Source organism: Macaca nemestrina, chromosome 9 (assembly GCF_043159975.1).
Source record: "Macaca nemestrina isolate mMacNem1 chromosome 9, mMacNem.hap1, whole genome shotgun sequence".
Taxonomy (NCBI): domain Eukaryota; kingdom Metazoa; phylum Chordata; class Mammalia; order Primates; family Cercopithecidae; genus Macaca; species Macaca nemestrina.
In genome coordinates this window covers 88279752-88296531 of record NC_092133.1, presented here as the reverse complement: position 1 = coordinate 88296531, position 16780 = coordinate 88279752, and positions in this window count along the sequence as shown.

Sequence of the window (16780 nt, the reverse complement as noted above, 5' to 3'; positions counted from 1 at the left end):
GAGCTTCCAGGTCGCGGCTTCCGGAAATTCGGTTATTGAGCGGAGTTGGGGGTCAGGTTGCAAAAGGAGAGCCCCCCTCCCCCAGGTTGTAATCACCACCCGGCCCGCCGCTTCCGCAGCCGCGAGTCTAGGGCGGAGCTGTTCGGTTGACAGAGCACAGAGCGGGTGGGGCACGGGCGAGCAGTTGCACAGCCTGGGAATCCGCCTCCAACCGGAGCCCAGGGGCCGGCCCCACCTTTCCCTGGGTCAACCCTCAGCCCCATTCCCTCGACCCTCAGCATCCTTCCAGGCCCAGTTCGCTTCAGAGGCGCGAGACCTGTAAGAAGGAAGAAGCGAGCTCAGCCTCAATCACCGTCCCCACCCCACTTTTGGGGCCGCTGAGCTGGAGAATTGAAGGGGGCCGGCGCCGAATTACAGCCGCTCCCTTCCCAGCCTCGCCCGGCTTTCCTTCTGTCCATGATGATTTTCTTATTGTCAGGCGACAGCCAGGCTTCCCGCGCTCCTGGGACGGGGCGGTTGGGAGGGGGCTCTGGAGCCCACGCCTACGGTCGGGCCTGGCAGGGATGACCCCAGCCCCCTGGCTGGTGCAGCGGGAACAGCTGGTTCCTGCCGGGGCGGGGAAGCGTGGACAGCTTGGGCCCGGGCGCCTGAGAGGCACTCGGGGCCTCTAAGGCTTGGCCACTGTCATGGGTCGTGTGGTTGTCGCTTCCGCCCCCGCCACGCCCTCCTCCTTGGACGCCGATTCACTGGCAGATGTCGGGGACCTGGCGCCTTTGCAGGGGAGGCCCCCAGGAGCCTAAGGCGGGGACTTGAGACGCTTGGGGGCCAGGATGGGAATAACTAGCGGAAAATGTAACTGAACTCTCAATGCCAGTCTGTTGTGGAAGCTCCTGGGACAAGCAGTGGAAAGTCCCCGCAGGAGGCTTCCCACGATGTCCTAGGCGGTTGCGGCGCCTCTTCGTGGGGAGCGTAGCCCGGAGCTGCGGGCAGGGCAGCGCTGGGGGTGGCCCGTCAGAGGCTGGGTCTGGGGACCCGAGACCAGGCCGGGACAGGAGGCGGGCTCAGGATTCTCGGGAGCATCCCCCTGAGCTGTCCTGGCGGGAGCAGCCACTGCAAACGCCGCGCTGGCCTCAAACACCGCGTCCTTTGAATGTTTTAATTAAGAATAATGAATAGAGAAGGGCTTGGAGGCTCACGACTGGATCCCAGTACTTGGCGAGGAGGGAGGATTGCTTGAGGCCGGAGGTTGGAGACCAGCCTGGGCAACACAGTCAGACTCCATGCCTACAAAACAAACGAAGGAAAACAAACAGAAAAGAACCAAATTAGCCAGGCATGGTGGTGCAGGCCTGTGGTCCCAGCTCTTCGGGAGGCTGAGGCAGGACGACTGCTTGTGACCGAACCACTGCACTCCAGCCTGGGCGACAGAGCAAGACCATGTCCCAAAAAATGTGTATGTCTGGGTGAATGTATAGATTTTACAACTATTTTGAAGGTGGCCTTTTTAACTTTAAACAGAGCATTCTGGAGGAGACGCCTGACCCAGAGCGCTTTCCCTGAAGTTCGGTGCCCGAAGTGCACCCTTCCCCTGGCTGGGGTCTATCCATTCTACCAAGCCCTGCCTTCTGCAGAGGTTGGCTCCATGGTGTCTCCCGCCGCGTCCCAACTGGAGAACAGTGTAAAGAATCCTCAAATAGAGGGAGCTGAAATTCAGAAGCACGCTTAAGCCAAGTCCTCAAAACTAGAAAGCATAAAGCAGGGTAGGCGTTTTGAAAGCTTAAGGACAAAACACCATGGGCATGGATGGCTGAATCCGGGGATCAGCATCATAATTTGTTGAGAAGGAGGCCGTGCTGTGCTGCCAGTTATTAATGGGTTTAATCGGTTGGTCCACAGCCCTACTGGTGGCCTAACCAGTAGCCCAGGGCCTGGGAGGATTTGCAGGACGTGTCAGAATTTGACTGCAGTTCCTTCCACTTGGCATAAGGAGGCACCATCAGCTTGATTGGGAGGGTCATGTGGGATGGAGCCCTCCGAGGTGGCGGCACTGAGCTGACCATGCCACAGACCATAGAGTGGGAGCCTTTCCTGCCCCCTTTACTGCAGGTAACATCAAAAGCGCTTGTATGGGCTGTCTGTCTGCGCTGGAACCGGAGTTTGTCTTTGTCTGCAATTAAGATTCTTCTGGGTTTATGTTGCCAGTTCATCATCCAGCTCTCTGGAATCAGGCCTCCCAAATTTAGCAGATGTTGGGGAGGACTCCAGGGAGTGGCTTATGAGGGCCGGCTGATGAAACTGCTCTTTCCTTTCTGTTCTGTGAGTATGATGGTGTTTGAGATACATGGGGCTATGGTTCAGGAGCACTTCACATGTGCAAATATGGAGACAGCACTCACCTACACATTTAGGCTCAGAATATTGATTGAAATTAGCATTTATCACACACTGTGGCTGTAACTTTTGCAGTTTGAGGTACAAAAGCAAAACTAGCAAGAATTTATTTTTCCTTTTCCACAATTTTACAAATAAAAGATTAATTCTTACCCTAGATGTAAGCAACCTCAGCACATTTTTTGCCTCATTAAGTGGAAAACTTTAGGCTTTTCAGTTACTGAAAGCATTTTCATGTTTCTCTTTTGCATATCTGAATTGCGAGCATCACTATTCTTGCATATTGGGGCCATTACTTGAACACAAACACCGCAATACCGAGACAATCCATCTGATAACTTAGATGGCTGCAAGTGACTAATGAGCAGGAGGCAGCAAGTGTGGATCTGCTGAGCAAAGGGATATTCACATCCTGAACCCAATACAGCAAAATGGCGGGAGATTGCATCACAATCCTCAGAACAACGCATGACTTAGAACTTATAAACTGTTTATTTCTGGAGTTTTATATTTAATATTTTTTGACTATGGGTGACTGAAAGTGAGGAAAGTGAAGCCACAAATAAGGGGATACTACTATATTATAAATATGCTTAAGGACTGAAATAATAATCATATTGAGTAAACACATGTGAAATCTCAGCAGAGATAACACTTTAAAAATAAAAATTCAAGTACTTAAAAGTACAATATCTTACAGAAAAAATTTCATTAGACTGAGAAGAGGTAGGAGAATAATTCCCCAAATTAATTTTTCAAAAGTCAATCAATTTTAATTTCTTCAAGTGCCTTCTGCGATTTTAGGAAACCAGATTACTACTTAGAAAACTGGTAAATAAAATAGTAACTGATAAATAGAAAATGGTAAATAAAGGAAAATAATCACATATTCTACCTTTGCTCTACAGGCAGTACCTAAGGGTAACCAAAGAGATAATGAAGAAAAACTATCTACAAAAGTTTTATATTTAATATATGAAAGAAGAATAATAGAATTAAAATGGCTCCATTTCTTGACCTCTAATTTAAACAGTTTTGCAAGTTATCATGCCTGCTGCTCTTTCTTTGGTTCAGCCAGGAAAACAGCCAATTAAGTATTATAGAAATAAACATTTTAATGTAAGAATTAGTGCCTACATTCATGTGCATGTAAGCAAAAATAATGAAGGTTTGGCAGGTTTCCTTCAGAAAGTCAGAAACGCAATCACAAATGGCATCAGCTGACAACATTGATATAGGCAGGAAAGCAGCAGCTCATGAAAGAGTCGAGGCAACTTCTGTATTCAGCAGGATTATGAAGTACACGCTCGTGCGAGGTCTATCATGGGGTTACATCTGGATGCTAGAATTGCTGAGAAGAACCGTGTTAAAGGTTCTGAAAGTCTCAGTGCCTGGCTGCCAAAAATTCCTGACAGTGACTTCGGCTTCACTCTTATCTTTGGAACTGTGTGTGAATTTTCTTCATTTGCAAATTTTTTGAGGAATCATTTAGGGAAGAGGGTTCTAGAATATAGAGTTCCTAGTTTTAGAAAAGTGTAGTGGTTGCTGCCAAGTTGACAAAAGAATTCAAAACAGCTGCTAATATCACAAAAAGAAAGACAGCAAGAAATAATGTTTGGGTAGAAAAAATATAACGTCATCTATAAATTATTCTTGAAAAAATCTAAACGGTTCCTTAAACTTTTGTATTTTTTTGTAAAAACACTTATAAATGTAACAGAAGACATCCTAAAACTCTTCACTTGAATTTATAAAATATTTTTGAGAGAATTAAACTGAGAAGCAAATAAATGTTGGTATATACCATGTTCGTGAATAGAAAAGATCAATACTCTTTGGATTCCAGTGTTCTTCAAATTGGTGTATATATTCTCTGCAACACCAATAAAAATTCCAAAATTTATTTTTATGAAATGACCAGCTGATGATAATATTTACATAAGAATGTGAAGGACCTAGCATAGACAAATAATTCTAGAGAAAGGAGAACAAACCTGGAGGGTTTTTACTACTACAAGATTTACAATAAAAGTACAGGAATTCAGAGCGTGTGTTACTGACACAAGAATGAACATATAGATCAGTGGAACGGAATAGAAAGCCCAGACATAGATTCAGCCATAAACAATCAATCTAACAAAAACCAGGGCAAGAAGATAGAGAAATAGAAGTCTTTGCAGAAAATGGTGCTGGAACAACTGAATAAATACACTGAAACTGTGAATATAGACCTCTACCTTATCCCATAGACAAAAGCTAATTTGAGATCATTGTAGATGTAAACATAAAAACTAAAATTAGGCCAGGCGTGGTGACTTATGCGTGTAATCCCCGCACTTTGAGAGGCTAAGGTGGGAGGATCACTTAAGGTCAGGAGTTCAAGACCAGCCTGGGCAACATGGCAAAACCCTGTCTCTACTGAAAATAGAAAAATTAGCTGGGCATGGTGGCACGTGCCTGTATTCCCAGCTCCTTAGAAGGCTGAGACAGGAGAGTTGCTTGGACCCGGGAAACAGGTTGCAGTGAGCTGAGATCGTGCCACTGCACTCCAGCCTGGGCTACAGAGTGAGACTCTGTCTCAAAAGAAAGAAATACATGTTATTTCTAGAAGAAAATATAGGAGAACATCTTCATCAATTCTGGAGAGTCAAAGACTTTTTAGGCAAGACTCAGAAGGCAATAACCATAACCACAGAAATTAAACTTTTGTTTCAAAAAGTTAAATTTAATTAACCATCAAAATTATAACATGCTCATCAAAGTTACTGCTAAGGAAATAAAAAGAGAAGTCATTAACTGGGATATATTCCTTATAGCACAGACATGTGACACAAGGTTTGTACCTGAAAGTTATGCAATGCATCTGTACATCTATAAAGACAATAACCTTTAAAACCATGAGCAAATTATTAGACACTTCACCAGAGAAGATATACAAATATACAATAAATATTTGCAAAGCTGTTGAAACTCATTATTTGTGAGGAATACGAGTATATTATATTTATGAGTAATATACTTTAATATATAGAATTAAAGCCATCATAATTTACCACTTGATGCCCTATCCACAAAAATGGCTAAGACTGTAAAGATTGGCAAAACTACATGTTAATGAACATATGAGATAACTGGAACTTCAACACGTTTCTAGTTGGAAGGTAAAATGACCTAACCACTTTAGAAAATGATGTGGCAGGCCAGGCACGGTGGCTCACTGTAATCCCAGCACTTTGGGAGGCTGAGGTGGATGTATAATGAGGCATGCCACCACCCCCAGCTATTTTTTGTATTGTTAGTAGAGATGGGGTTTCACCATTTTGGCCAGGATGATCTCGATCTCTTGACCTCGTGATCCGCCCACCTCAGTCTCCCAAAGTGCTGGGATTACAGGTGTGAGCCAACGTGCCCGGTGTAGAGCTGTTTTCTTAAAGGTGCTTTGAGGGATTAGAAGCGGAAGAAAATTTCCAAGCATAAGTTTGTAAAATACGCAAGGTAATAAAAAACCCAGAATTGTCTAAGTTGTATACCTTTCATGTATATTTTGCTCTTTTAGTCTTTATTTGTCCCTATCTGTAGACTATGGTGCCATCCAGGATTTTTTACATTTTGAGATGAAAGTGGCTTTTTTTTTTTTTTGAAAGGGAGTCTTGCTCTGTTGCCCTGGCTGGAGTGCAGTGGCATGATCTCAGCTCACTGCAACCTCCACCTCCCAGGTTCAAGCGATTCCCCTGCCTCAGCCTCCCGAGTAGGTGGGACTACAGGCACATGCCACTTTGCCCAGCTAATTTTTTGTATTTTTAGTAGAGATGAGGTTTCGCCATGTTAGCCAGGATGGTCTCGATCTCCTGAGCTCATGCTCTGCCCGCCTCGGCCTCTCAAAGTGCTGGGATTACAGGCGTGAGCCACCATGCCTGACTCAAAAGTGGCATTTTTTAAATTAAAAAATTATGTAAATGTTGCCCTTTAAGGCCCTGCCACCTCTTTGTGGCACTTAGGATTTGCACATTGAAATCCCCTGCAGTCAAACAGTATCAGATTCCACAGATCTCGTAAGTCTGGTTTCCCCGTTTCCCAGGTCCTCATAGAGCTGTTTTATCGCCAAAGCTGAGATAATGAAAAATAAAAAACAAAAGTAAAAATATTTGGTTAGAAAATATTATTTGGAAAGAACAAATAACATTACATTTTTGCCCCACAAGCTGATGATGCATTACATGAGACCAGAGAAGGATTTTAGGAAATTGTAGTTTCTAGCCTAAAGAAAGATAATTTGAAAATTGTGCTTTGCTTATTTCTTTTTGTTACATTATTTGAGAATAAATGTTTGTGTTTTATTCCTAATGCATTGTGGTGGGTACAGTCAATACTGTAGGGTCTAAATTATAACAAAATACAAATAGGCTAACAAATCCATGAAATAATCATAATAATGCAGCAATGTTGCATTCACTAAGTAATCATTTATGAGATCAAGATTTTACTCTTTCATTATAGATAATGGGAATGCAGCATTGTCAGTGGAGATGTATTCCTGTAAGAAATACAAGCCAGAGAATAAAATATATTTGTAGAAATTCTGATATCTTTTATTTTAATTATAGTCACCCATAGTTTTAATCAAGATAAAATAGATGGCAGGATATTATTTAGATTATTTAGCTTTGTCAACACAAATATAAAAGGAAAACTAATTCTCATAATTTTCCTATTTGCTCCATTATATTCGAACATTGGACAATGTTTGATACTCTGTGTCATACTCATTTTTTTAAATTTTATTTAAAACTTTTAAAACTATTAAGTTATTAAATTGGTTTATAAAATATCTCAACACCATAGCAATTTATTAAATGTATCTTATGTTTCAAAATCCTTACTTTAGAAATACATCAAAATTATTTAAAATCTAACTTAATAATATGTTTCCCAAAATATGCCAGCACAAAGTAATGAATGGTTGACTCTGTAGTGAACCTAATAATGAATGATTAAATTACAAAAATTTTATCCCTAACTAGTGTCTTCAAAAGGGGCAATTTCAGTAAAAATTTTAAGTTCAAAAAAATATCTTTAAAAATACAATGAAGACATGAAGCTTGAAACTTCTAAGTTAAAAAAATTGTAGAGACAACTTTTTCAGACCAGAATATATAATTGTTTTTTTTTTCATTTTTATTCTCTCACAATCATAGAGAATCAGGCCAATAATAAAGTTAGAAGTTATTCAAGAATGTCAGATCTGCTTGATTTTTATAAGGTAGATATAAACAAATAAAATCTTTGTTTTTGTAAAGGGGGTTACAAAGGTTTTCTTTAGACCAGGAACCATTTTCCTTTTTTATTTTTTTTCTTCTTCTTTTTTAGACGGAGTTTTGCTCTTGTTGTCAGGCTGGAGTGCAGCAGTGGCAGGATCTAGGCTCACTGCAACCTCTGCCTTCTGGTTTCAAGCCATTCTCCTGCCTCAGCCTCCTGAGTAGCTGGGATTACAGGTGTCCACCACCACACCCGGCTAATTTTTGTATTTTTAGTAGAGACAGGGTTTCACCATGTTGGCCAGGCTGGTCTTGAACTCCTGACCTCGTGATCCACCTGACTTGGCCTCCCAAAGTGTTGGGATTACAGGCGTGAGCCACCGCGCCCGGCCACTGGGAAACATTTTCTATATATGTTCCAAATAAGTGATATTAAATGCTCAATCACTATTTCTTCAATAACAAGCCAGCACTAGTGTCAAGTGTTGGAAATAAAAACATTAAAATTATTTCAATTATTCATCTTGAAATAAAATTTAAAGAGCTATCTTTTTTGTTGTGGTGATTCTTCATCAGGTATGCATGGATGATAGGGCATAAATGTCCAACGTAAAACATTCCAGACTAAAGACGGGGTCCTCATCACACAGTCGTGAAATATTAGGCTCACAGACACTTTGAAGGGTGAGAAAAGTGGAATTTATTAAGCAAAAAGGATAAAGGGGAACCAGGGACCCTCAGCAGTGTGAGAGTCATGCTAGCATCCGCTTCCTGCCTCACAGATTGAATTCCAGGTTCCACCCAGGAAGGAAAGGGGCCAGACTCCCCACTATAAACACAGTGAACTTCCCGGGGCTCCACCCCAGTGCACACTTCTCCCATTGTGCAGGCCAGTTGGAGGTTCTCTGATGACCCCTTTATACTCAGCTGCCTCATTCCTCCCTCTAAAGAAGCACATCTAACTGCCATTAGAATAAGGATACTGCTTCCATCTGTCAGGGGCAGTTTTGGGAAAACAGCACTCAGAGTCCCCTCAGAGGCCTACCTAAGGGTCCCTGGGAGAAGGGGCCATTGTCCAAGGCTCCAGCTGCATGTACATCCAAAGTTTGATGGCTGAAGGTGAGAAAAGACATAGCACGTTATTAGAAAACATGTATCAAAACAAAATGAGCCAAGCACAGTGACTCACACCTGTAATCCCAGCACTTTGGGAGGCTGCAGCAGGTGGATCATGAGGTCAAGAGATTGAGACCATCCTGGCCAACATGGTGAAAACAAACAAAACAAAACAAGAGGAGGGGTAAGGACAGTTCAAAAGTCCCTTTTACCAGTTTGCACAGGGAGAGGGAGGCCAAAAGCTCAACTGGTAAAGAACTTGACCCTTTGGCCAGCATGTTGGGCTTCTGGTTCCCTTCACCTAAGCCCAGTCCTAAGCCAACCAGTTTAAGGTTTGGGAAATTAACTTTTCTCAGTTTGGAGGATGCAACTGAGGAAAATGTTCCACAGTATGGAGACACAATTACCTATCTGTGAAGAGGACAGAGGAGGAGAAAGGAAAAGATGTTTTTTCAAAGGAGTCCCAGGGGTTCAGGATACATTTGAAAGGGATATAGACTGAAGATTGATGGCTACCCATCTAGAAAGAGGGGAGCAGGCACACCTGGTTCCCTTCTTTTCCTAGTAGATATGCCCAGGGTACATGAGGGAGAGAAGGAAGAATGTCCTCTTTCCCTCTTCCGTCCTTGCATCCCTGAGTCCTTGCAACCTTGGCAGGTGCCGCTCATAAGTGCCAAAGCAGCTTGCACTCATGAAGCAGGGAGGGCCTAGAGAATAAGAATTATCCACTCTCATGCATGTCTCTATCCCACTTACTCTCAGTAGCCTTGGAGTTCCCTAGACTGCATTTATGCCAAGGATACTACTCACCCATAAAAAGGAACAAAATAATGGCATTCATAGCAACATGGATGAAACTGGAGACCATTATCCTAAGTGAAGTAACTGAGGAATAGAAAACCAAACATCATGTGCTCTCATTCATAAGTAGGAGCTAAGCTATGAGGATGCAAAGGCATAAGAATGATACAATAGACTTTGGGGATTTGGGGGAAAGGGTAGGAGGTGGGTGAGGGATAAAAGACTACATATTGGGTAGTGCACACTGCTCAGGTGATGGGTGCACCAAAATCTCAGAAATCACCACTAAAGAACATATCCATGTAACCAAATACTACCTGTTCACCAAAAATCTATTTAAATAAAAAACAAAAATAAAAAGAGAAAAAAAAATTAAGTCTCAAATAGGAAAAAAAAAAAGGTCTTATGAATCTATAAGACATACTTCTGTCAGCGTAGCTAATAGGTTTATGTATTTATGTGTTGTGTACACAATGTTTCCCTACTATAAATAGATAGCTCTAATTAATTTGTTTAAAGAAAAATACAAGTACATAAATCAACCATTATATCATAAAAAAGACTAGTCAAATGCTTTTTCAAGTTCATGTGACTTAAGTAAAATCTTTTATAAATAAAGTGGCTTTCAAATTATTGACAAAATAATATTAGAAATGTAAGAATTATTAGCATTTTTTTTTAAGATGGAGTTTCACTCTTGTTGCCCAGACTGGAGTGCAATGGTGCAATCTCAGCTCACCACAACCTCCGCTTCCCAGGTTCAAGTGATTCTCCCGCCTCAGCCTCCCAAGTAGCTGGGATTACAGGCATGTGCCACCACGCCCAGCTAATTTTGTATTTTTAGCAGAGACGGGGTTTCTCCATGTTGGTCAGTCTGGTCTCGAACTCCCGACCTCAGGTGATCTGCCCGCCTTGGCCTCCCAAAGTGCTGGGATTATAGGTGTGAGTCACTGTGCCCGGTCTGTTTGTATGTGTTGATCAAGTGATTTCATGCTTATTCCTGCAGAACATTATAAGGTTTGTCATAAGGGTTATAAAACTATAAAACCCAGCCCAAGACAGAATGATCTTTGCTTGTGTAATTTTTGATAAGACATGGAATATGTTGGTTTAATGAAAACAGCTAAATTCTGAGTTATTAGTAAAAATACTCTTATATTTAGCCTTAAGAAAATTACTTAAATAAACACCTGAAATTCACAGCTATAAAAATAGTTAACAGGGAATTTACCTTAAATAATGACTATCACAGTTTTCATAAATAATCTAGGTAAAATATTAAATAATTTTGTAAATGTAATGGAATAAATACTTGTAAACAGACATGTCATATGATTGGGAATCTAAGGTTATTAATAGATATTAAGTAGCTGAGTAATTTCCAACTTAAAAAATATAGGAAAACATTTTTAAATGTTATTAAAAGGTAAATATTTTTGTCTAATTCAAAGCTTCTATAAAAATTATGTATAAAATGAGGTAAAAGGAACCAAGAAATAAGAGATGTAAAGAAAGTTTAAGATATAAACAGGTATTTTTGATAAAGAAGGTAAAAAAAGCAATTTTATGTAAGAAGGAATTTTGTGTGGTAAATTTTTTTGCCCTAAAATAAAATGACTGGGTTGTCCAAGAAAGAGAAATATTTAGGTGAAACACAAAGTCTAAGCATATTTTGAATCAACTATGTAAACTGTAATCAGATCAGTTAATAGGAACTTTTTTTTCTTTTTAGAAAACAGAGTTGTATAATTTAGTTGGGTATGATTAAGAAGAAAATTACAAAACTTTTTCTAGAGCTGGGTCTTTGATATTAACAAAATTACAAATAATTGATTAAAACAAGATTTTAAAACATGTAAAATGTTTTATTTAATATATTTATTTATTTTTGAGACAGAGTCTCACTCTGTCACCCTGGAGTGCAATGGCGCGATCTTGGCTCACTGCAACCTTTGCTTCCTGGGTTCCAGCGATTCCATCTATACTTCTGAGCTACTGTCCATAAATCATAGGCTTCCATAACCCCCTTGGCTCAAGTTTAATAATCTGATAAAACTACTCACAGAACTTAGCAGAGAAATTTTACCTGTGTTTACCAGGTTATTATATAGGATACAACTCAGAAAAACCAAATCGAAAAAACTGTACAGGAAAAATAAATGATAGGACATCACTTTACTTTGTGAAAAGGAAAGATGTGGTGGGTAGTAAATATTGGTAAACGGCCACGATTAAGAACTCTCCATCCTTTGTGTTTTGCAGGAACAGCTTACTGCAAATAAATACCCTTTTTATTATGACTTTAGATGATGCTTCCTCTTTTAGATATCACAGATGCACAAACTCTAAATTCTCATTTTTCTCTCATAAACAAATAATTTTATCTTTGGTGTTCAGAACAAAATACTTGTTAAACAAAAAAAAAAAAAGAATGCTTGTGATTTTTGCACATTAATTTTGTATCCTGAGACTTTGCTGAAGTTGCTTATCAGCTTAAGGAGATTTTGGGCTGAGACAATGGGGTTTTCTAAATTATACAGTCATGTCATCTGCAAAGAGGGACAATTTGACTTCTTCTTTTCCTAACTGAATACCCTTGATTTCTTTCTCTTGCCTGATTGTCCTAGCCAGAACTTCCAACGCTATGTTGAATAGGAGTGGTGAGAGAGGGCATCCCTGTCTTGTGCCAGTTTTCAAAGGGAATTTTTCCAGTTTTTGCCCATTCAGTATGATATTGGCTGTGGGTTTGTCATAAATAGCTCTCATTATTTTGAGGTACGTTCCATCAATACCGAATTTATTGAGCGTTTCTAGCATGAAGGGCTGTTGAATTTTGTCAAAAACCTTTTCTGCGTATATTGAGATAATCATGTGGTTCTTGTCTTTGGTTCTGTTTATATGCTGGATTATGTTTATTGATTTGCGAATGTTGAACCAGCCTTGCATCCCAGGGATGAAGCCCACTTGATCATGGTGGATAAGCTTTTCGATATGCTGCTGAATCCGGTTTGCCAGTATTTTATTGAGGATTTTTGCATCGATGTTCATCAGGGATATTGGTCTAAAATTCTCTTTTTTGTGTGTGTCTCTGCCAGGCTTTGGCATCAGGATGATGTTGGCCTCATAAAATGAGTTAGGGAGGATTCCCTCTTTTTCTATTGATTGGAATAGTTTCAGAAGGAATGGTACCAGCTCCTCCTTGTACCTCTGGTAGAATTCGGCTATGAATCCATCTGGTCCTGGACTTTTTTTGGTTGGTAGGCTTTTAATTATTGCCTCAATTTCAGAGCCTGCTATTGGTCTATTCAGGGATTCAGCTTCTTCCTGGTTTAGTCTTGGAAGAGTGTAAGTGTCCAGGAAATTATCCATTTCTTCTAGATTTTCTAGTTTATGTGCATAGAGGTGTTTATAGTATTCTCTGATGGTAGTTTGTATTTCTGTGGCATAGGTGGTGATATCCCCTTTATCATTTTTTATTGTGTCTATTTGATTCTTCTCTCTTTTCTTCTTTATTAGTCTTGCTAGCGGTCTGTCAATTTTGTTGATCTTTTCAAAAAACCAACTCCTGGATTCATTGATTATTTGAAGGGTTTTTTGTGTCTCTATCTCCTTCAGTTCTCCTCTGATCTTAGTTATTTCTTGCCTTCTGCTAGCTTTCGAATGTGTTTGCTCTTGCTTCTCTAGTTCTTTTAATTGTGATGTTAGGGTGTCAATTTTAGATCTTTTCAGCTTTCTCTTGTGGGCATTTAGTGCTATAAATTTCCCTCTACACACTGCTTTAAATGTGTCCCAGAGATTCTGGTAGGTTGTATCTTTGTTCTCATTGGTTTCAAAGAACATCTTTATTTCTGTCTTCATTTCGTTATGTACCCAGTAGTCATTCAGGAGCAGGTTGTTCAGTTTCCATGTAGTTGAGCGGTTTTGATTGAGTTTCTTAGTCCTGAGTTCTAGTTTGATTTCACTGTGGTCTGAAAGACAGTTTGTTATAATTTCTGTTCTTGTATATTTGCTGAGGAGTGCTTTACTTCCAATTATGTGGTCTATTTTGGAATAAGTGTGATGTGGTGCTGAGAAGAATGTATATTCTGTTGATTTGGGTTGGAGAGTTCTATAGATGTCTTTTAGGTCTGCTTGCTGCAGAGATGAGTTCAATTCCTGGATATCATTGTTTACTTTCTGTCTCGTTGATCTGTCTAATGTTGACAGTGAGGTGTTGAAGTCTCCCATTATTATTGTATGGGAGTCTAAGTCTCTTTGTAAGTTTCTAAGGACTTGCTTGATGAATCTGGGTGCTCCTGTATTGGGTGCATATATATTTAGGATAGTTAGCTCTTCCTGTTGAATTGATCCCTTTACCATTATGTAATGGCCTTCTTTGTCTCTTTTGATCTTTGATGGTTTAAAGTCTGTTTTATCAGAGACTAGTATTGCAACTCCTGCTTTTTTTTGTTCTCCATTTGCTTGGTAAATCTTCCTCCATCCCTTTATTTTGAGCCTATGTATGTCTCTGCATGTGAGATGGGTCTCCTGAATACAGCAGACTAATGGGTCTTGACTCTTTATCCAGTTTGCCAGTCTGTGTCTTTTAATTGGAGCATTTAGTCCATTTATATTTAAGGTTAATATTGTTATGTGTGAACTTGATCCTGCCATTATGATATTAACTGGTTATTTTGCTCGTTAGTTGATGCAGTTTCTTCCTAGCCTCGATGGCCTTTACATTTTGGCATGTTTTTGCAATGGCTGGTACCGGTTGTTCCTTTCCATGTTTAGTGCTTCATTCAGGGTCTGTTGTAAGGGAGGCCTAGTGGTGACAAAATCTCTAAGCATTTGCTTATCTGGAAAGGATTTTATTTCTCCTTCACTTATGAAACTTAGTTTGGATGGATATGAAATTCTGGATTTAAAATTCTTTTCTTTAAGAATGTTGATTATTGACCCCCACTCTCTTCTTGCTTGGAGAGTTTCAGCCGAGAGATCTGCTGTTAGTCTCATGGGCTTCCCTTTGTGGGTAACCCAACCTTTCTCTCTGGCTGCCCTTAAGATTTTTTCCTTCATTTCAACTTTAGTGAATCTGACAATTATGTGTCTTGGAGTTGCTCTTCTCGAGGAGTATCTTTGTGGCGTTCTCTGTATTTCCTGGATTTGAATGTTCGCCTGCCCGACTAGGTTGGGGAAGTTCTCCTGGATGATATCCTGCAGAGTGTTTTCCAACTTGGTTCCATTTTCCCCCTCACTTTCAGGCACCCCAATCAGATGTAGATTTGGTCTTTTTACATAATCCCATACTTCTTGCAGGCTTTGTTCATTTCTTTTTCTTCTTTTTTCTTTTGGTTTCTCTTCTCGCTTCATTTCGTTCATTTGCTCCTCAATCGCTGATACTGTTTCTTCCAGTTGATCGAGTCGGTTACTGAAGCTTGTGCATTTGTCACGTATTTCTCGTGTCATGGTTTTCATCTCTTTCATTTCGTTTATGACCTTCTCTGCATTAATTACTCTAGCCATCAATTCTTCCACTTTTTTTTCAAGATTTTTAGTTTCTTTGCGCTGGGTACGTAATTCCTCCTTTAGCTCTGAGAAGTTTGATGGACTGAAGCCTTCTTCTCTCATCTCGTCAAAGTCATTCTCCGTCAAGCTTTGATCCATTGCTGGCGATGAGCTGCGCTCCTTTGCCGGGGGAGATGCACTCTTATTTTTCGAATTTCCAGCTTTTCTGCCCTGCTTTTTCCCCATCTTTGTGGTTTTATCTGCCTCTGGTCTTTGATGATGATGGTGACGTACTGATGGGGTTTTGGTGTAGGTGTCCTTCCTGTTTGATAGTTTTCCTCCTAACAGTCAGGACCCTCAGCTGTAGGTCTGTTGGAGATTGCTTGAGGTCCACTCCAGACCGTGTTTGCCTGGGTGTCAGCAGCAGAGGCTGCAGAAGATAGAATATTACTGAACAGGGAGTGTACCTGTCTGATTCTTGCTTTGGAGGCTTTCTCTCAGGGGTGTACTCCACCCTGTGAGGTGTGGGGTGTCAGACTGCCCCTAGTGGGGGATGTCTCCCAGTTAGGCTACTCAGGGGTCAGGGACCCACTCGAGCAGGCAGTCTGTCCCTTCTCAGATCTCAACCTCCGTGTTGGGAGATCCACTGCTCTCTTCAAAGCTGTCAGACAGAGTCGTTTGCATCTGCAGAGGTTTCTGCTGCTTTTGTTGTTGTTTACTGTGCCCTATCCCCAGAGGTGGAGTCTACAGAGACAGGCAGGTTTCCTTGAGCTGCTGTGAGCTCCACCCAGTTCGAGCTTCCCAGCGGCTCAATGTACCTACTTAAGCCTCAGCAATGATGGGCGCCCCTCCCCCAGCCTCGCTGTTGCCTTGCCTCGAGATCGCAGACTGCTGTGCTAGCAATGAAGGAGGCTCCGTGAGCATGGGACCCTCCCGGCTAGGTGTGGGATATAATCTCCTGGTGTGCCTGTTTGCTTAAAGTGCAGTATTGGGGTGGGAGTTACCCGATTTTCCAGGTGTTGTGTGTCTCAGTTCCCCTGGCTAGGAAAAGGGATTCCCTTTCCCCTTGCGCTTCCCAAGTGAGGCGATGCCTCGCCCTGCTTCAGCTCTCGCTGGTTGGGCTGCAGCAGCTGACCAGCACCGATTGTCCAGCACTCCCTAGTGAGATGAACCCAGTACCTCAGTTGAAAATGCAGAAATCACCGGTCTTCTGTGTCGCTCGCACTGGAGGTTGGAGACTGGAGCTGTTCCTATTCAGCCATCTTGCTCCGCCCCCCCGCAAAAATACTTTTTAAACTCTCAAGTTGTTTCTCTGTGTTTTACTGATATTCTTTGGTGTTTTCTTAAAACACATGTTTCAAGGTCTTTGACTATGAGACCACACATCTTCATCACTTTAGTGTCAATCTCTGGTGCTTTAGCTTTCAAGTCATGGTTTTATGAATGTATTTGATGCTTGTGGGCATCAAATAAGCACATTACATGATTAGGTATTTATTACAGCCTCAGCAGTCTGGCTTTGTGCTTATTCTTTCACAGATTCTAAGCAGGTTGGTTCTTGTGTTCTCCTATGGTCACTGCTTCTTTTCAGCATTAGAGGGCGCTCTAAGCCTAGGTTTGCACATGTTCAAAGTTGCTGTGTTGTTCTGGCCGGAAAGGACTAGAAGAGGGCTTGAAGTGGCTACTCCAACCCACTGGCTTTGCAAGTTTCCTGATGGGACTGGGACAGG